The sequence below is a fragment of the Mytilus galloprovincialis genome, chromosome 7, assembly GCF_965363235.1.
Source record: "Mytilus galloprovincialis chromosome 7, xbMytGall1.hap1.1, whole genome shotgun sequence".
NCBI classification, from domain to species: Eukaryota; Metazoa; Mollusca; class Bivalvia; order Mytilida; family Mytilidae; genus Mytilus; species Mytilus galloprovincialis.
This window is the reverse complement of record NC_134844.1, coordinates 55,147,382-55,169,459: the sequence shown is the minus strand read 5'-3', so window position 1 is coordinate 55,169,459 and position 22,078 is coordinate 55,147,382. Positions and strand designations below refer to the sequence as shown.

At 31.7% G+C, this 22,078-nt stretch overlaps 2 long non-coding RNA genes across 3 annotated transcripts; one reads left to right on the top strand and one right to left on the bottom strand.

Annotated features, from left to right (window-relative positions):
• The first annotated feature begins 1,759 nt into the window (after window positions 1–1,759).
• Window positions 1,760–5,708, top strand: LOC143081781 (uncharacterized). Its single transcript, XR_012980084.1, has 3 exons — window positions 1,760–1,865; window positions 3,658–3,881; window positions 5,536–5,708. It is a non-coding gene; the product is annotated as an uncharacterized LOC143081781 (long non-coding RNA).
• Window positions 5,709–15,955: 10,247 nt separating this feature from the next.
• Window positions 15,956–19,845, bottom strand: LOC143083312 (uncharacterized). 2 transcript variants are annotated; one of them, XR_012980631.1, is made up of 4 exons: window positions 19,598–19,845; window positions 18,355–18,576; window positions 17,254–17,481; window positions 15,956–16,053 (listed from the first exon to the last, which is right to left on the bottom strand). It is a non-coding gene; the product is annotated as an uncharacterized LOC143083312 (long non-coding RNA). The 2 variants fall into 2 exon arrangements; XR_012980630.1 differs by having other exon boundaries at window positions 15,956–17,481; window positions 19,598–19,841.
• Window positions 19,846–22,078: the final 2,233 nt, after the last annotated feature.

Below are 22,078 nucleotides of genomic sequence, written 5' to 3'. Positions count from 1 at the left end.
AATGAAATTAAACGAAACACGAATATGGTACACATCAACAAACGACAACCACTGAAAAACAGCCTCCTGATTTGGATCAGGCACATACATACAGAATGTGGTGGGTTGAACATGTTAAAGGGATCCCAACCCTCCCCTAACCTGGGACAGTGGTGTAACCGTACACCATTTGAATTAGTTGAAAAATGCTTAAATCATCAGATGGATACAAACAGAAATACATCTAACAAAAACTAAGTGGATGTGGCCAGGTACTTGTACATCCCAATAATGAAAACAACCCGAAGTTCAGACCTGAGAGTACTCGCAGTTTCTGACAGCTAGTTCAAAGCGTATAACAACTAATATAAACAGTCAAGAATCTAAGACTAAATTCTCAATCAGTACTTATCAAACATAAAATGAATTTAGTGTAAAGCTTGTTTAGAATTTTGTGATTATTTTAATTTTCTATTTTGCACATTTGAGCCAATAAACCATTTATAAAGGGAACTTAACGTTAAACTCGTTGTCACCTTAAAATCATAAAAACGTAAATCGTAAAGATGGAGGTAATAATCTGTTTGTTTGGGATTATCAAAGTCTGCAAATAAAAAAAAATATATGCATATGTTTTTATAACTAAAAGGATAGTTTTTATTATAAAAGTAATGCACATATACTTTTTAAGGAAATTGATAAACTTGTAGACATTTAGAGGAAGTTTACCTTTGGTTGCTTTCAGGCAGCAATTCGCCGAAATATTTTCCGAATGCCAGTGACCTAAGCGTGATCCTCTCGTAAAACTCCGGTGATCGCAGTACGCAGAGATCTGTCATTATCTTATTGTATATGTTATACACGTGCTCAATATCCATGTTTCTTTGTTGGTTGTTCACTATAAGGCTTCAAAACACGGCAATTAGTTTGCTGCCATTTGTGTTAAATCATAACAGACAGAGACAACACAATTGACGATTATACGATAATTTTGCGTATGAAATCATAAAATCGTGCACAGAAGACTAAGTTTATGATATATACATGCATTGGTTTAAGAACTGGATAAACATTAATTTTCACCAGTCACCCATTTCATATGACTTTGATATGAAAATATTGAAGTATCAAAAATTGCTTTTGGAAATGTTCTGGTACAATGCATATTTCGCATGCGAGTAGTATTTACAGTAGCATTCATATTTTCGATGTATTAAATTGAAATTTAGTCGAATAAACAGCAGAGGCTTGATTTAAAGGTTGAATGTTCAGGGATTTCAACCGACATTCTACACTTGTATCTTGTTTAATTCCGATTCCTACAATGTGATTCTAAAGATTGGTAGTTTTGTAAAGTTGTACTATCAGTTCATAACGACACCTGTTAAAATCGTATATTATGCATATTTGAATTGGACTGTCTTCATTAAAATTAATTACTTCTTGTACATAATAATAAAAAAAATCAATATGTTTTCTTTACTACTTTGTTACTTTGTTACTTTAATGTATTATGTATATTTCATTATTCACATATCCCTGATATTACCTTTTAGAAAAAAAATGTGAAATCTTTCATTTTTTTTTATATTTTGTTCTTTCGAAAAATTAAGGTCTCCCTTTATGAATGATACATTGACTCAAAAGGGCAAATAAAGGCAAAAGTATACCGCTTTTCGAAATTCATAATGTGTACATAAAATATAAATTTATTATATATATTTAAAAATAATTTACTTTTGATTTTACAGTAAATAGCATGATATATGTTCTTAGGCAAAATTCATTGGCTTTGGAGAGAATGAAATCAAATTTTAACGAAACTACTGCTATTCTCAAACATCATGATGGTATTTTGCAAGAAACTATAAAAGCTGTGCAGAGAGGTAACAAAATGTATTCAGCTATATTAGTACCTTTAGAATATAAATAACACAGTGATAATATTATATAAGTTAACCGGTCTTTCACTTCAGAACTGTATCCTAAGTTTTCATGTTGAATTATCTAAAAGAAAACTTCCGAAATGAAACATGAAGCAAAAAAACAAAACAAACCAAAACACATACTATACTGATAATACTAATTATAAAATTAGCAATTGAACTTGTTCTGATTGTAAATCACTTAATTACGGCAATGCGCGCAGATAGCATGATAAAAAAAGTATTTTTGTTTAAAGTAAGAACTATTTATATATATATATATATATATATATATATATATATATATATATATATATATATATATATATATATATATATATATATATATATATATATATAAACAAGTCTAAATCGAAAACAACGTTCAAACATATGATTGCGTTGGATAAAAACCACAATTTTTATACGTGTGCATATAACAAATTTCGTTGTAGAGGGATCTAGATATAGCACAAACAACACTTTCCAAAAGACCAAAAGAATGAAAAAAAATATATTTTTAACAAAACGCATTTGACTAACAGGTCGAACAACTGATGTTCTTAAATCCTAGTGGCCTGTTGACTGCCATTGGCGATTGCCAAATAAATTGACCACAAGGTGTAACAAAATGGATCTCTATATTAGTTGAATATTAAGCAAAAACAATAAACTTGTGGCATAGAAGATAAATCACAACATGAGGTGCTAATTATTTTACACCATATCCGGATTTCGACAATTGTTGTCTCTTCAGTGATGTTAGGGATTGAAAAGTAATAGGAAGGTCATTTAATTTACCTCAATTAAGAATAGATTTTTGAATTTTAAAGATTTAAAATAGGATGAACGGATTATATAAACCGGAGCGAAAATATAAAACAAGCCCAAACGAAATAAATATAAACAAGTTTTAGTTGAAAACCGCAATTTTTATACGTGTTCATGTTGTAGAGGGGTCTAAATACACCAAACACAACTGTTATATATATATATTATAAACATGCGTTTTATTATTCTTCGTAAATTATGCGTTTTAATTGCATTATTTATTTGTCTATTCCATTGGAATTTCAACCGAATATAAAGAACTGGATCTTCCCGGCATTGCATTCGATACCTAAGTGTCCTTACACACAACGATATAATACTGGGTCGTCAAAGTACCTCACGACATCTCTACGATTGTCATTTTTTTACGCGACTCATCCCAAGAGTGTTTGGTCGGAATTGTGTTGTGCGATTTTCAATATTATGTTTTGTAAACTGTTGTTTGCCCTTTGATTCGACTTATGGGCTTGTTTGTACTTTTGATATGTTCTCTTCTCATTCCTTTTTATACCATATTACCACAACTCGTTTAAACACCGATTGTTCATACATGTGTCATATAAGGTATGGGGAGGTAAAATGTTGCCCAGGTAGCAATATCGACATACGCTTTGGTATAAAGGCCGAAACAGTGTGTGGTGCTCACTAATTTATTTCAGTGGTTACAAATAGTTTTTAAATTAATAAAGATTTCCTGACTTAGTAAGTATCTTTAAAACAGAATCCATTTTAAGTTTTGTTAGTTCTTTTAGTGTTGAAATTTGGGTTTCACCATTACCCGAGGAATCAATAAAAAAACGTTTATCAGTATTCCATACATACGATAAATTAAAAAACAACGAGAACGGAAATATTGCCTGTGATCAGTAACATTTAGTTAACTTTCTGCTATACTAAACTAAGCGATTTACTTAATTTTTAGAAAATTGTACGATCAACTTAAAGGAAGTTGCACACAACAAACCATCCGAACAAAGTTCAGTCTACAGCGCCGGACATTCTGCATCAAGAGCTGTTGATGGAAATGTCAAATCATATATACACACAAACATAGAGCAATCGCCTTATTGGATTGTAGACTTGGGGAAAACTATCAAATACAGCGAATTGAAATCTTCAATAGAAATATCGGAGACAAATCAACAGGTAGGTCAAAGTATAAACACATTTGTTTCCTATCTGCTGACATGAAATACAGATATTGCCGATGAATTTTACCTTTTTATGTATTTGATATTTCGCATTCACTTGTGAAGCTGCATTAGTTTTTATGAAAATAAGGAAGCGTTGTCTGATTGCTAATGAGACAACTATAAGCCGATGTTTTAATAAAGCGGATGCCAGGAATTATTGGCAAGCACATGGACTTCAGCAATGAAAATATTGCACACATTATTGTCGGCTTTATGAAGCCTCGACACGAAATATACCTTGTGAACTTGCATGTTCAAAATCAGGCTGTATGTGTCAGTCTTTTATAAAGCAGGATACATATTCTTATTGCATTGCCATGTTTTCGTCATGAATAGGCATTTAATTTGTAATTAGACGTTTAGCAGCCATCCATTATCAAGAGTTGTAGTGATTTGTGTATTTGTTTATTGTTGTTTTTAATAGAAAAAAAGAGGGGTTTTTTTTGTTATATTTACTATTAATAAACCGGACAAATTAAGCTGCTACCTATACAAAGCATGACCAGTTGAAAGTGTTATAATTAGGTTTTAACCTCTGTTTATTTGAAAACTACTATTCAAATCAAATGTGTTTAGCTGAAGCTGAAGCTTTTTAATGATTATAAAAGCTACAGGTCACTTACATTAAGCACACTGATGTTAGTTCTATCGTCTTGCTCTTTATTAGCCATACACATTTGTGACTCTTCAGAGGTAAACAACTCGTACAAATGGACTTCTCGTCACAGGATCATTTACGGAAATGGCAAATAAACTATAACGTTAAAATGCAGTGTAAAATCCATAATATAAAAAAGAAGATGTGGTATTATTGCCAATGAGACAACTATCCACAAAAGACCAAAATGACACAAACATTAACAACTATAGGTAACCGTACGGCCTTCAACAATGAGCAAAGCCCATACCGAATAGTCAGCTATAAAAGGCCCCGATAAGAAAATAATGTAAAACAATTCAAACGAGAAAACTAACGGCCTTATTTATGTAAAAAAAAAAAAAAAAAAAAATTAACGAAAAACAAATTTGTAACACATAAATAAACGACAACCACTGAATTACAGGCTCCTGACTTGGGACAGGCACATACATAAATAATGTGGCAGGGTTAAACATGTTAGTGGGATCCCAACCCTCCCCCTAACCTGGGACAGTGGTATAACAGTACAAGTACAGTTATTAACAAACAAGGGATGAACCTAACATAACAATTTATTGACACAATTTTTCATTAGAATGTCTAAAATAATAAAAGTCATACGACACATATCAGTTGACTTTAAGATGTTCTTGACTTGAAAAGGATAGACTGCCATACATTATAATGCAAGTCGAGCTTTTTAACCTGTTTCAACGAACACATCTTATCCAACATTGGAAGTACTTAGTCAGTCGGGACGTTATTAGTCAATCACTATTTGTTTTCAGGAAGAAACAATTTCCCCGAAATTAACATTGTCCTTGAAGTCCATATACATTGTTAATTCATATCTCTATACAAACCGGTCAAATATATAACTCAATTCTGAACAAATTACTATATTAAGCAGTGAAAGTTGCGCAGTTATTTCCAGGTTAATATTTTTAATATTTTTGTTTTGTTTTAGGAGAACGTCTTCGTGATTTGGACATTATGATTGGCCCGTCACATAATGAAATGCAGATATGTGCCCATTATGTTGGACCGGCACAACGTGGCGATCATCTCCAATTTACATGTGGACATGTCAAAAATGCACGTTATGTAAAACTGGTCTTGACAGGAACAAACTGCTTGAATGTTGCAGAGGTCAAAGTGTATGCAGTGAATGACTGTTCTACTTTAAAATAAATAAAATCAAGAAATACAAGGAACAGAGAAGCTGCTTACTGGATAAATCAGTTAATCGATTGAAATACACATTTACTCTAGCTTTGCATGTGTATTTAGTTTAATATTTAAGCCAGTATCTATTAGTGGAAACCTGGATGTTAAAAATATCTAAAATCTAATCCAGTTAAGTTTATTTATAATTTGGTGAGACAAATTATGGAGTAGATATAATATATCCAACGCGTTCGAGTGTAACCTATTATGTCCCTTTATATATAGTTTGTCGATAGTGTGTTAATGATTATATTTGTAAGTTCCAATATGATATAAATATACATCATACCTTGCTTTTGAAATAAGTGCACTTTTATTTCCTTATTCAAGTAAGTGATTATCCATTTATATCTGCACAGTGCATGATTTTAATTATTTGTTCTTTTTTTACGACACAAAGTTTAGATAATTGATAGGGGGAGGTGTTTGCACACTTTAATCTGTTTTATCCCCACACCAATTTTGTCAGTACAAACTTAAACTACAAAGACCATATAAGTTGTTAATAGCCCAAGTTTGTATGTCGGTTATTTATATTTGAAATATGCCACATTAGTAAGTCATCTAGTATGTTATACTGTCCAGTACATTTTGCGATTCCTTTCATTCTTTACATTCAATAGAATATGTGGACAGGCAGACCATAGAGGAAAAAACTAATCTTGTCGAAATCAAACAATATTTGGCCGAGCATAGTAAGATTGTGTTCTTCTTTTTTTAATAAAGGAAGATCAAATGAAATTTCAAAAATTATTATAGCATAAACAAAAAAGATTAAGGGGGAATGGTTTCTACAAGTTTTTTTATAATAACATGAATAAGAAGAGGCTATATTGAAATAAAGGCTGAGCACAATATATTGAAATAAAGGGCTGCGCTTTAGCGCATGATACGCCCGTTGCTCTTTTAACTTGTCTTTTATGCTTTAAATGAATTTATATGATCAACTAGAAATATATATACAAATCAAAAGGGATGTTACATTAATATATTCACCAAAGTTTCATAAAATCCCCCTTTTTTTAAGTATAAAATTTCATTACTTAAGAAAACGTAAACTCTAAAATTTATAAAAATGGAAAGGGAGCTTATGTCAATAGATATAAACAATTTATCAAAGTTGCATAAAATTTTGTGAAAGTGTTAGTTATTGTCCCAAAATTGGAAAATCCTCCCTTTTTTAAGCATAAAAATTCATAACACAGAAATGTAAAATCTGAAATTTATAAAAATTGAAAGGGAGCTTACATCAATAAATATAAACAATTCACCAAAGTTTCATGGACATTGGTGAAAGCCTTTTTGAGTTATTGTCCGAAGTGTTGAAAATCCCCCTTTTTTTATGAATAAAGCCCCATAAATCCAAAACTTAAAATATGAAATTTATAAAAATTGAAAGGGAGCTTACATCAATAGATATAAACAATTCACCAAAGTTTCATAGACATTGGTGAAAGCCTTTTTGAGTTATTGTCCGAAGTGTTAAAAATCCCCCTTTTTTATAAATAAAGCCCAATAAATCCAAAACTTAAAATCTGAAATTTATAAAAATTGAAAGGGAGCTTACATCAATAGATATAAACAATTCACCAAAGTTTCATGGACATTGGTGAAAGCCTTTTTGAGTTATTGTCCGAAGTGTTGAAAATCCCCCCTTTTTTATGAATAAAGCCCCATAAATCCAAAACTTAAAATCTGAAATTAAAAAAAAACGAAAGGGAGCTTACGTCAATAGATATAAACAATTCACTTAAGTTTCATGGAAATTGGTGAAAGTGTTTTTGAGTTATTGTCCGAAGTGTGGACGACGGACGGACGGACAGACGGACGGACGGACAACGGTATACCATAATACGTCCCGTCTAAAAGACGACGGGCGTATAAAAAGTGAGGTTAGTATTTCACGACTTGTATAAAACATTGCATTTTACATTACAACTGGAATAACAGACAAAACGATCTGTTTTTTTCTCTATCAATTTATGAATTTTGAACAGCAGTATACTACTGTTGCCTTTGTTTATATGCATTTTACAGATCAGAACTATTGTCTAGATCAGACAGAATTTATAGTATACCTAATCGGATTTTAAAACATATTATGCGATCAAAGGTCGTTAAATGCTTGAGGTCATGATTGAACATATCACAAGAAACGAAACTTATGTACCCAGTTGATTAGGTCAGTTAATCTACAGGCTGCCCTTTTATATACATTTCTGATTAAGCCCCTGTTAAACTAGACCTCGACCATGACCTAGATCCCACTACGATCTATGAAACATAAGACCTTGGTAAGATCGTGGTATGTTCGGCTTGAATATTCAATAGCTCTTAGTTTTCACGTGCATATCACATCCTTGCCAAGATCCGGCTTAGATTTCGCTACGATAGAAATACGATCTTGTCACGCTCTTGTCTTGTCTTTATTTTTTTATGTTATGTCTTGTGTATTAATATTAGTCTGTTTGTCTTTTTATTTTTTAACCATGACGTTTTCAGTTTATTTTCGATCTATGAGAATGACTTCCCTCTGGTATTTTTCGCCTCTCTTCTAACTTCTAATAAGACTATACCACGACTTACACTATCTATGGCGCTTCCACCAAGATCTCACCGATCGCATTACGATCTCAATACCAGTCTACTACGATCGAACCACGACTCACCTGCGTTGTCATTGCGCTCTAGAATATGACTTCATCAAATAAGTTATCAGTCCAAATGTATCGTCACACCATAGTACAATAACACAATGACGGGATGTATAAACCGATTCACGAAAGGGGTGTTACTAAATTGACTAAAATGTAAAGGGAATAATTTGAAAATACAAATAAAAAACCATGTTACACGCAATTAAGTTGATAAACAACGTCATCAGATTAAGGTTTATGTACCCTTCTGTAGCCATTTTTGTACGAATTTTTCAAACCTCAATTGTATCAAAACTAAAGATATAAAAAATTATAGAGATAGGCCATTTAGTACATGTTCCAAGGGGAAACTTGATGCAAAGCATTATTTTTTACTGTTTCATTGCATTTGATAGAAAAAGAGGACTTTGTGGCAAATAAATCAAGATTTTTATAGAAAATCCACAGCCTTTAATACAGAGATTTTTGTTATAAAATTTGAAACATAAATTACTCACTTGATTTTCTATGATGTGCTAGTGTTTATTTTTTACAAAAAGTTCTAAGTAACCTGTAAATTCCAAAACACCTCGTGTTGAGTCACTAAAGTCGAGCGCACCCTAAAAGGTGTACTTGATTTTGGCCATATTTATACGTGTGTTAACCAATAACTACATTTATAAACTTGTTTTAAGGAAATCAATGCTAGCACTGCATGCAATAATCCTATATCTATCAGTTATCAAATTGCCAAATATGAGAGTACAAGGATAAAGGCTGTGGATTTTCTATAAAAATCTTGATTTATTTGCCACAAAGTCCTCTTTTTCTATTAAATACAATGGAACAGTAAAAAATAATGCTTTGCATCAAGTTTCCCCTTGGAATATGTACAAAATGGCCAATATCTATTATTCATTAAATCTGCAGTTTTGATACAATTGAAGTTTGAAAAGTTCGTACAAAAATGGCTACAGAAGGGTACATAAACCTTAACGCATTAACGGAGATATTTAAACCCCATACGAAGGGACAGAGAGTAAATTACTGCAAATGAATTGGCAGTTGAACATTGGAAAGTTGAAATCTATTAACAATGATTTATTTTATCTTGCAAACTCTACTTTTTCAGCATATCATTTCTCCCCCTTTCCTCTCGACTTACAGATTTTACTTATTTTTCCTTCAATTTACGAATAATTATTCACCTGTTTTTCATCTTTGAAAATGTATCTTGATAGCGCCCATGTCAATTTACTTGCTCATAATGATTGAGTTGTCAAACTGGTCAGGTACAGCCAACTTTTTAAATTAATAAATTAAACTTTAATTTAATTCGTACAGACAAAGTCACAGGCACTTGTCTCAAAAAATATTCCCTTTATACCTTAATATAACACAAGGTACTTCACTTGAATTTTTGAAAAATGGCATCCAGTCGCAAATTTCCGTTGTATACAGATAGATCAGTTTTCAACACCTCTAAAACTTGTTGTGTCGTAAATTCAAATTGATTTTTCTACACAATGGTGTATAAAACGCCTGCCTTTGTGGTTCGAATGATCTGTAGCAGGCCTTCCGATGTACGTCAATCGTAAGTTTTTCTTCTACCGACGTTGGATCGGAGACACAAAACTCGAAGATTACTTATAAAAGTTGTTTCAGAAAAAAAAATTATAGTTTTTGTCTGAATAGAACTTATAACCCAGTTAGTAAAATTGTCAAAGATACCGGGAAAAAATCTAACAAGTATTATTTGTGGTACGTCTAGCAATTTACGGGTTTACGTTTTAAGACACAAATTTCACCATTACGTCAATATCATTTGGACTCCCTCTTGACTTCACGTATGAAATGCAATAAGATCAGATAAAACCGAGAATCACTTAGACTTTCCCATAAAATTTGACCATTTGGACCCCGACAATTATAGATGACGTTCTTTCACTAAACAATTCAAAATTTGGTGACTATGTGGAACGCATCAATCCCATCGAATTGGAGATAAAGGATACTACAGATACAGTTAAGTCGGCTTCATATCTTGACTTACATCTAGAAATTGACAATGAGGGTCGGTTGATGACAAAACTTTACGACAAAAGATATGATTTCAGCTTTCCAATTGTGAACTTTCCATTTCTAAGTAGCAACATTCCAGCTGAACCTGCATACGGGGTATATATCTCCCAATTGATATGATATTTCCGTGCTTGCATTTCCTATCATGATTTTCTTGATAGAGGGTTACTGCTCACAAGGAAGCTATTAAACCACGAGTTCCAAATGGTGAAGTTGAAATCATCCCTTCGTATATTTTACGGACGCCATCACGATTGGTTGACCGTTATGGAATACTAGTAACCGTTTCACAAATGATATCGGATATGTTCCTTACGTCGTAACTACAATCCCCTTCCCTTTCATGAATTTGACCTACCGAATTAGACTTTTTACCGGATTTGTTATCACATAAGGAAGCAATACACAGTTAGGAGTTTAGTTTCGCATTATGGCCCCTGTGAATTTTTCAAATAGGAAAGTTATTGTGTAATAAAATTCATTTTTATACAGATTAGTGCTAATTTAGCCTTCGAAGATGGTTTATAAGAGCATCAAGATTATTTTTAACCTGTTTTATGGGCTGTTTTCTGCCTGACAATCCGTATTTTCATAGCTAGACCAGCCATCGGTCCAGAAATTAATGTACTGTTTACAAACACTCTTTTTCTACACGAAGTTTTTGACGCAATTTTACAAAAAAATGAGATGAAAGACATATGATTTTCATTGGATTTGCTGAATGATATATGTACACAGTTTCAGAAAATGTATTACTTCAAATGATTGAAATTCTACTTTCAGCCAAATTTTGGGGAAATATGTGACACCTTTCCCCCCCCCTTTTTGCAATATTTTATAACAAATAAATGCAGATTGTTGCCATGGATACACCAAAATGAAATTATATTTTACCATTCTATATACTGGATATAAATTCTATGGAAGATTCTGATTACATACATATGCCCATATATGACACAAACAGTAAGCTTGATATTGCAAGAAAGCAACGAAAAGGGGATGGTAAAATTCATAAGGGCAAATTTTAGTATTTTTTTCTAACTGTTTATTGCTACCTTATGGCATACTTACCAAGCTCTGAATTGTATTATTTAAGACTTTTTATGCCACAAATCTATTGATATTTTGATTCTAAATAAACTTCTGAGTAAATTAAGTGTTTAAGAATGACAATACATGTCAATTTTATTGTTTACAGTCCTTAGCAACCAAAATTAGACATTTTTGACACAAGGTTTATATTTATACTCGATCGGCTTAACTCTTGCTTCTGATTGATTGGGCTGCATGTAGTAGCCTAAGAATTGAACGCGTTGGTTTTTTTTCTTGCGAATATATCAAATTATTGTTTTTATCAAGATTTCATGTTACATTTTGACATATTTTAAATGTATAGTTAAATCAGATATAAGAAATTGATTCCCTATCACCAAGTTTTTTAATCAAGTCTTTGGTATGCAATAAGCATAAAGATTAACATTTTTATGCTTGAAATTGCTAAATTTTGTACAATGTTGCATCATCAGAGATCTTATTAAAATATTCAACATTAAAAAACTGACAAAAAAGGTACAGTTTTTAAGATTTGGCTAAATATTGAGGTAGAGACAAGATTTTACCCTTTGACTTGGCACCTTTCTTTAAAATCAGTTTTTGTCGCGTTTCAGTGTCAACTGCTAACCTTCATAAAATATTCATTACTCAACCAATTTTCAAAAATAAAAGGCCATTTTACTTGTATTAGCTAGCAGAACTCAGAAAATAAGTTAAAAAGGAGAACTTAAAAAAAATATCTACTATTAAGGTAGCAATACACAGTTAGGAGTTTAGTTTCGCATTCTGGCCCCTGTGAATTTTTCAAATAGGAAAGTTATTGTGTAATAAAATTCATTTTTATACAGATTAGTGCTAATTTAGCCTTCAAAGATGGTTTATAAGAGCATCAGGATTATTTTTAACCTGTTTTATGGGCTGTTTTCTGCCTGACAATCCGTATTTTCATAGCTAGACCAGCCATCGGTCCAGAAATTAATGTACTGTTTACAAACACTCTTTTTCTACACGAAGTTTTTGACGCAATTTTACAAAAAAATGAGATGAAAGACATATGATTTTCATTGGATTTGCTGAATGATATATGTACACAGTTTCAGAAAATGTATTACTTCAAATGATTGAAATTCTACTTTCAGCCAAATTTTGGGGAAATATGTGACACCTTCCCCCCCCCCCCCTTTTTGCAATATTTTATAACAAATAAATGCAGATTGTTGCCATGGATACACCAAAATGAAATTATATTTTACCATTTTATATACTGGATATAAAATCTATGGAAGATTCTGATTACATACATATGCCCATATATGATACAAACAGTAAGCTTGATATTGCAAGAAAGCAATGAAAAGGGGATGGTAAAATTCATAAGGGCAAATTTTAGTATTTTTTCTAACTGTTTATTGCTACCTAAGAAACACGACGGGTGCTGCATGTGGAGCAGGATCTGCTTACCGGCAGGATCTGCTTACCCTTCCGGAGCACCTGAGATCATCCCGGGTTTTTGATAGGGTTCGTGTTGTTTATTCTTTAGTTTTCTATATTGTGTCATGTGTACTATTGTTTGTCTTTTTTCATTTTTAGCCATGGCGTTGTCAGTTTGTTTTAGATTTATGAGTTTGACTGTCCCTTTGGTATCTTTCGTCCCTCTTGTATATAAAGGGAATAGGACGACACCTTTTACTGCGAGACGTTTATTTCCAATCCAACGTCAGTAGACGAAATAATTATGATTGACATACTTTGGTAGTATTGCGACAACAAAAGAAAGCGTGTTATACACCATTGTGTAGACAAATTAATTTAGATTTACGACATAGCAAGTTTTAGTGGGGTTGACAGAAATATAACGGAATTTCGATATCGGCTGATATATTTCTAAATTGCGAGTTAAGAACCTTGTATTATAAGTATATAAAAAACATATTCTTAGACAAGTGCATGTGTACAAAGTTCGTAAATTTTCCAGAACTGCTTTTCCTCAATGCCAACCAAGAGATTAGTTGAGCCTTGAACATGTTGAACGCTGAATTTTGTAAGATAATTAACCCTGTCTTAATTTGATTAGAGATACGAAGATCATACGGTATCCTGTGGAAATAAACTTTGCATTCGTTTGATTGATTTTAGTAATTACAATACATTTAATGTATCTGATATATCAAAGGAACATGGGTTATTGTCTACATATTCTTGAGGGTCTTCAACAATGATCAATGAAACTCAAAAATAACAGTGAAAAGGAAAATATTCTGCGTTGTTTTATGTAAAACCTACAAAAACAATACATCTGCATAGGACATTATTACATACATGAGGACATATAAGAAACATCAGTATTCACAGAAACATTGATAATAGTTTAATAACAATGACGCTATAATAGAAAACAAAGGCCAAGTAAAGTTCAAAGTTGAAGACAATTGATAACCCAATATTTCGAAGAGTTTTGTCAAAAACAGATAAGGTATAAAGACACAAGCTTAGGAAAATAAAACATAATAAAAGGTATGCTACAAATATGTAATATCTTTTTATTGATTGTCGGTAGCATTAAATAATCTGATACATTGTTCGTAAACTAATGTCGATTTGGCGTGCTTAACACTTTTTGTAACATATTGATAAATATTTCAGAACAACAAAAATATTTGTTGATTTGTGCAACTTTTAAAATTGCATTAAAACGTGAATATGCAAAGTGTGTCTTTTTTGTTCTTATCTTTTGTTTGTCAGGTTTAAAAGGATTTAGTTTTACAATCTTGCAAATAGTAGAATCAACGCTTAGCCAAAACACAGATACCTTAAACATGTTAAAACAGCGTTCGAAAGTTCTGCACACAATACTACAAATACTACAAATATATTATATTTACAGTATACAGTGTAGGTCATTATAGTAGATATTCCTAAAATGTACTTAAAGTATCAAAGGTACCAGAATTGAAATTTGATACGCCGGCAGCGCGTTTCGTCTTCATACGACTCACCAGTGACGCTCAGATAAAAAAAAAGTTGTTAAGACAAACACGTACAGAGTTGAAGAGCATTGAGGACCCATTATTCTAAAATTTTGTGCCAAACTAAACTTAACGAATCTGATGTACAGTAGTTGTCGTTTGTTTATGTAATATATACGTGTTTCTCGTTTCTCGTTTTGTTTATATAGATTAGACCGTTGGTTTTCCCGTTTGAATGGTTTTACACTAGTAACTTTGGGGCCCTTTATAGCTTGTTGTTCGGTGTGAGCCAAGGCTCCGTGTTGAAGGCCGTACTTTAACATATAATGGTTTACTTTTTAAATTGTTATTTGGATGGAGAGTTATCTCATTGGCACTCACACCACATCTTCCTATATCTATTAGTTGTACTTCCATTTATGTACATGTATCTTTGTCATGTTTGTTAAATACACTAATCGGCCGTCTTTCAAATTGAGTTTTTTTTCTGTGCGTTTTGTTGTTTGTTTCTTGTTTCATCATTCGCTAGGATGATATAGGGGAGGACTGAGATATTATTTTACATGCTTAAACCCACCGCATATTTGTGATGGTCCCAAGTCAGGAGCTTCTGACCTTAGAAAGTTTTGTATTTTTATTTTTAATTTAAGCTCATTTACTAGTATATTTTTTGTAGTTTATTATGACGTCCATGTTCACCTAACTAGTACATATTTTTGTTTATGGGCTAGCAGAAGGCCACCTCCTGATACAGAAATGTCACGTTGTGTTGAAGACCCATTGTTGGCCTTCGACTGTTTTCTGCTCTTTAGTTAGGTTATTGCCTCTATGACACATTCCCAATTTCAATTCTCAATTTTACAATGTATCTTAATTTTGAAACAACCCAATTTGTTTTTTTAGGAACTCACTCTGTTTCGAAGTACGTAATATCTTGCATTGAGATAAAACCATTCAACGTGTTCTTACAACAGAAGATGCCCACTGACTTCATATCAATTGTGCACGGTGCCCATGTGTTGTTTTTCAACCAATGCTCTTTCTAGACGTTCTAATAGGATCTATTCAGAATATAACATCGACGTTAATGTTACGCCAAAAGATATAAGAATTTGTGGTATGACTGCCAATGAGACATCTCTCCATCGAAGTTACATTTTGTAAACGTAAACCATTAGAGGTTAAAGTACGGTCTTCAACACGGAGCCTTTACTGACATCAAACAGCAAGTTAAAGAGCTATCAATGCATTAATACACGTCAGAATTGAAGTATAACATGTATACAAATGTAACATGTTTGTTCTTGTAATTATAAAGATGTGAGGTTACTTCGAGTTGTGGTACGTTCAGTTGGAATCAATTCAGACAATAAAGTATCTAACTTAAAGCTAAAATAAACATACTCAGGTTGTGTTAATGCTATATTTAAATATTTATTTCTGAAATAAAATTACATGATACACATATATTTCAAGTTGCGAAAATGCGTTTTATAATAAAAAAAAACCAAAACAAGTCTAATTAAAAACCAATTGTTCAGAGAACAATTGAAGGTCTTTCCATCAAAACAATGTATTTTGATATGAAAAGTTGTGAAACTTAGTTTAAAATGTCATTTCAATCGTCAAATGATAGCTCCTAGTAAGCTGATTCCAAAAATATATTGTTTCCATACATTTTTTTTAAATAAGGGAGATAATTTGTTACTTCCGGTTTGAAAAATGTTACTTCCGATTATATTTGAATATTTACTTGACACTGATTCCAAAAATATCTGGTTCTATATACTTTTATATTAATAAAGTACAAAAAATAGCTACTTCCGGTTTACAAAAAGTCACTTCCGGTTGGTTTTTTTCAAGGTTAAATGGTTTGAGACCTTTTTCTAAAAGTTGTATATCTTTATCATGTATACATATAGAATAAAAGCAAAGGTCAAAATCTAAAACGTCAAATTAAGCTATGACCTTGAGATCAATTTCAAGGTCATAAACCAAGGACCTCAAATCAAAAGACCATAGGTCTTAATTATATTTAGTTAATGAGTTATATCACCAAACGCGTATTTTTAAATACAAGAGGGGAGAAAACTCCCTTTTACATTCAACGTACGCTTGCAATCAAAATTTACATCTTACGACATGTCGCAACTAACAATTTAGTAAAAATAATTTGTTGATATCTTATACAGTCTTTGGATATAAGTGAAAATAAGCCAAATTCAAATATTAGAATATGACCTTGACCTTTGACCTTGACCTAATTTTCATTTTTTGGGACCAAGGACCTCAAATCAAAAGATCCTAGGTCTCTATCACTTATGATTTATAAGATAGAAATTCATATCACTTATATCAGATGCATAAGGGGAAATAACTCTCATATGGAGCGGTCATATCGCTTCGGTCAAAATAGGACAAATCATGCGAAGGATATAACGAGCAATTTTGTAAAATAAATTTGTCATAATCTTTTACGGTTGCGAAGGAGATGTGATAACAAGGAAAACAGTGTTTGGGGAGATAACTCCTACAAAGAAAAGTATTCGTTTATGCAGGGTAAATTTCAAAAGCGCATAAACTGTTCGATATCATATACAAAATATCTAAGCGACATATTGCGAAACAAATGTTTATCGCAAGAACAAAATTAGGCGGAAGAAAAAAAAAATAATCAGAAGAAAAACAATAGGTCTTTCCACAGAAAAGTGGAAAGACCTAATTATCCAACCGTCCTGTCTACTACAGCATTCACCTTAACTTCAAGTAAAGCTAAGTTTGATGCATGATTCATCTTTTGAATCCTGACGTAACGGCCATTTATTATCGGACTGCATTCAAAGACCAGGTGGTCTCCTGTCCTAGCTGGTCCTTTGTAAAAATTACACTTCGTCATCTGATTATGTGAGGACCCAGCAGTTATATTTAACTGACGGATACGGTGACCTGAAATATAAATCTTTGCTATTAATGTTATTCAATATAGAGTAGCAATAGTAAATGCAAATAGGGAATGTGTCAAAGAGACAACAACCCGTCAACAGAACAGAAAACAGCCCAAGGGCACTAATGGGTCTTAAAAACAATGAGAAAACATCTCCACTAATAATCATACTCATACTTCATGCATTTTGGTGCAAGTTAAAAAAAACCAAAAAAAACAAGGATTCTATATTTTAAAAAATGGCCTGTTAAACAATAATTAGTATATTATAAAATTATGAAAACAAAAGTAGGGTTTAACATGTTAGATGGACAAAATATTGTATCAGTACTGCACGGATAAAACTAGAGGATTTAAAATATCTTACAAAGGACAAAAACACTGAGAAGCTAAGACTGTGGAAAGCAAAGCCGATTTAAAAAATAAATACACCATGGTGGGCGTACTCCAACACTATAATGACTGTGCGATTTGTGGTTTGAAACTGTGTTATGTTTGTAATTATAAGCTCTGGTATGAGTTTTGCGTAATGTTGAATGCCAACAGAGACCTGAAGTTAATATTTTCTGGGCATGTAGTCTCTAGTCCTTCATTTTCCCATTACAATCACACCACATGATCTCACTTTTATAACAAAATGTTCATGCTATATAAATAATGTTGATAGTATTTCAATAATATTCTGAATGCATTAAATGCTTTCTTTTACGACAATTGCTCTTTCAATAAAAAATACTTTGACTATGTATGGATAAACCTCGTTGTATTTGATGCACAACATAAACATGTATGACTTTTGTTTTAGAAAAATTTTAAATTTCATTAACAATGACATAATAAAGAAATTAGCCATAACAATTCAAATATTAGCTTACCGCAACAATCTTTCCTAACAAATATTTCAACCTGTCTTATTTTAAAATCATGACCAAGATCCACCTCCCAGTATGGCGACAGGTCACCATTCGTATGTGTGATAGAAAACGTATTCAAATTTCCGTCGTTAGCATATCCAGATCGAAAATGAAGATACTGCAAACTCTGTCTAGATGCTTTTCCTTTTGCCACCTCTTGCAAAACTTGAACACCCGATTTACCTTGAATGAGATACATTTGTACATGATCAATATTATAATATTATTTTTATATTAGCTGATTATCTAGCTTTCAAAACCATTAAATCAATGTGTAGTAATTTCACTTGTCTTTTTGCATAAACAGATTTATCTCAACTTAAGCTAAGCATCAAACATTATAAGGTTGCTGTATTTACACAAAAAAGCAGCAGTAGTATACCGCTGTTTAATTGTCATAATGCCATTAAGAGAATAAAATCTGGGTAACAAAGTTAAAACGAGGAAAACACAGTCATTAAAGTCATAAGAAACGAGAGACCGGTGAAAAGTAATGTTCTTCCAATTCTTGAACCAATGCATACAAACATCATAAACTAAGCCTTCTGTGCTAGAATTTATCATTTTTCTAGTGTAAATTTCGTATAATCGTCAATTTTTTTTTCAATCGGTCAGTGTTGTTGTGAAAATATGGCAGGTAATTTAAGTTCGTGTTTTGAAGCCGAAGTTTAACGATTGTCACCTGTTTGTCAACAATTGACGAAAAATAAACAAAAAAGCATGGAAATTGAGCACGTGTTTAACATGTAAATTCAGATAATAGTTTATTTTAAGGACATCCATGCGTATTGTGGTCACCGGATTTTTACGAGATGGGTCACACTGAGGTCACCTTGCATACGAACATATTCCTGACTTGTATTTACAAAGAGTATTGACACCCATGATTGGTTACTCTCTCGGTCTGGCTCCTTTCCTTTTGGCGTTTCGGCGATTCCTCATTTTTTTATGTTGGAATATTTATGTATCTTTGAGTAATAATCATCAGTATACAGCTTCAACTTTTAATGAAAAACAAGATTTTTAATGGAGATAGAAGAAACAGAAAAAATAATTTTAATGTTAAATATTCTGACAATAAATTTAGATATTTACTGTAAGTATTTGATTCCCCCCCCTTTCTAGTAAGGATTTGTGTAAATCTCCAATTTAAAGATAGCACTATCAAAATAGCATTGTTATTTGAATTTACAAATATACATACCATTTGGAAGTCGGCTGAGTATTTCTTGCAGTTTTTCAGAGTTATCATCCAACTTTGATTCTAGCTTTTCTAACAGTCGAAAATAATCTCCTTTTGTTATCGCAAAAGTAACAAGAAAAAGAAAAACAAGTGAAAGTCGCATTTTCTTTATGCTTGTTTCTTACGAAATTTGCACTTTCTGTGATATCTTTTGAAACGTTACTTTTGAAATTAAAAATAGTTCGTATTCTACGAAAATAAAATGATCACGCAACGATGTCATTAAATGACGTGTCATTAAACAAGAGATAGTTTGCTGGTTTATGTATTTTTTAAACAACTTAAATATCAATATACATGTATAGACACTATCGATTTTGTCGAAAATGAAAACAAGATAAGTTTGCAGCTATAAATTCAATGAAGTTTTTAAGTGAGTCATAAAATGTTCTGCTTAAATCTAAGTATGCCCACCGATTGTATACTTCTTTGTAATTGATTCGGGTATATAGACCTTGAACAGACAACGAATAATGAAAATAATTGTTCATTATTTGAAATTAATTGTTCATTGTTTGAAATTAATAAAATGCCACCAATATCCAAGTTTAACTCGTATTCCTGCACAAGGATAGCATACAGAATTTACAAACAAGTGTTTTATTCTAAATCTATGAGTCTTATGTACACGAAATGCGCGTGTAACGTACTATATTATAATCCTGGTACCTTTTTTAACTAATTTGATATTTGTAATGGAAAGCATAGCATGCTTTAACTAAGAAGGGAGTATTATGTAGCTTAAAATGTGGTCGCTTGGTTAAAGAATTCAAACAATAATCCTATAAAAGTAGCAGTTAAAAGATGTGATCAAAATCCTTTAAAAAAAAACATAATTCACAAAAAAAGTATAGATTTCTAAAGTTAAACAACAGACAGTATGCAAACAGCGATTAAAACACTTTTATTCGTCATTTAACGCTTGTTATATACTATTTTGCAAACATGCAAACGATTTCGAAATGTCAAACTATAATAATACATTTGGATAATAATTAGTTATTGAAATATTATTGGATGCATAGTTTATTAGAAATGAATCATAGTTTAAAACGCAAATTTAATCAGCGAAACTTGCAATTAGATAAGTAAAATTAATAAGAAAGATTTAAAATAATTCATGATTTGGTAAGATATTATTTGTTGAATTAATACTGCATTTATAATGCAAACAAAACAATTTTTACATTTTATATTTTGAATTGTTCGTTTTAAAAATATTTGCCACTTGACATCCAACAAACCAAGAACTGAAAATTCTTTCAAAATGCCGTATTCAGAACTCCCAAAATCAAGAGAAAATCTTTTAATTCCCGCGCATTTGAAAGCTGCAACAGATTCCTCTTAGATACACTACCAGAGGTTCTATTAATTAGTGTTAAACTCTTCTCCTTAGACCATAAGTAACTTAAACGTTCGGGAATTTTTTTCTGAGTTATACTCAGTGATGTAGTGGTGTTTAAAGTTTTATAAAGACAAGTATTCAAAAGTTTGCTTACAATAGCTACACAATTTCATTGATCATAATTATAAATGACAAAGAGGAATAAATATATCAAAAAGTAAATTTACAAAAATATCGAACTCCATGGAAAATACAAAAACGAAAAATCACTTATCAAATGACAAATAGCAGCAAAACACACAAATGAATGGAAAACAACTGTCATTTTCCTGACTTGTAACTGGCATTGGTTTATGTAGAAAATAGTGGATTAGGCATTTAACTTGTATGACAGTCGCATAAAATTCCTTAATTTTCACAACATTGTGTTAGCAAAACAATCACTGTACCTGTAGTAATCTTTATTTCTGTTTCGATGAGATTGGTATATTGGTAAATTAAGGCGGCAATAGTTAGCATCTGTCTCTCATCAATAAAGGATCTTCAGTTATTTTAACATAGTTTTCCAGCGGATTAGTTTGGTTATCAGATTACAGTCGGTTGTACTGTTGCCGGGTACTTTCTACAAAATCTTTTAAAATTAGATACATTGATAAATTGAGGTACATTTTAAAAAGATCACATAATGAATGATTTTCATTTTTTGTTTTTTGTTTAGGAGATTATGACGAAATTGGAACAATAGGTAATTTTCTGGCAATAAGTTAAAATCTATTTAACAGATGTATTGTTTCATGTGAAATAATGTAAGTCAATTTCAAGTTTGACGATTTCCGCTATTTTTGTGTAAAATTGTACAAATCATGTAAAGTCGAAGGATGAGAAATGGTTGAATTCCATTTGTCTTCCATTTTCCTTTCAGTATCTTAGTCTATGGTGGATTTTATTTCTACGATACTAACATTGATTTTGTACTGTACTTGTTGTTGGTGTATAATGTTTTCATGATAAAGTGGTATCTTATTTTACACTTATTATGTCATTTACTAATAATATTGATTAAATTAAAAAAGGATAGAGCATATCATTCACACAGT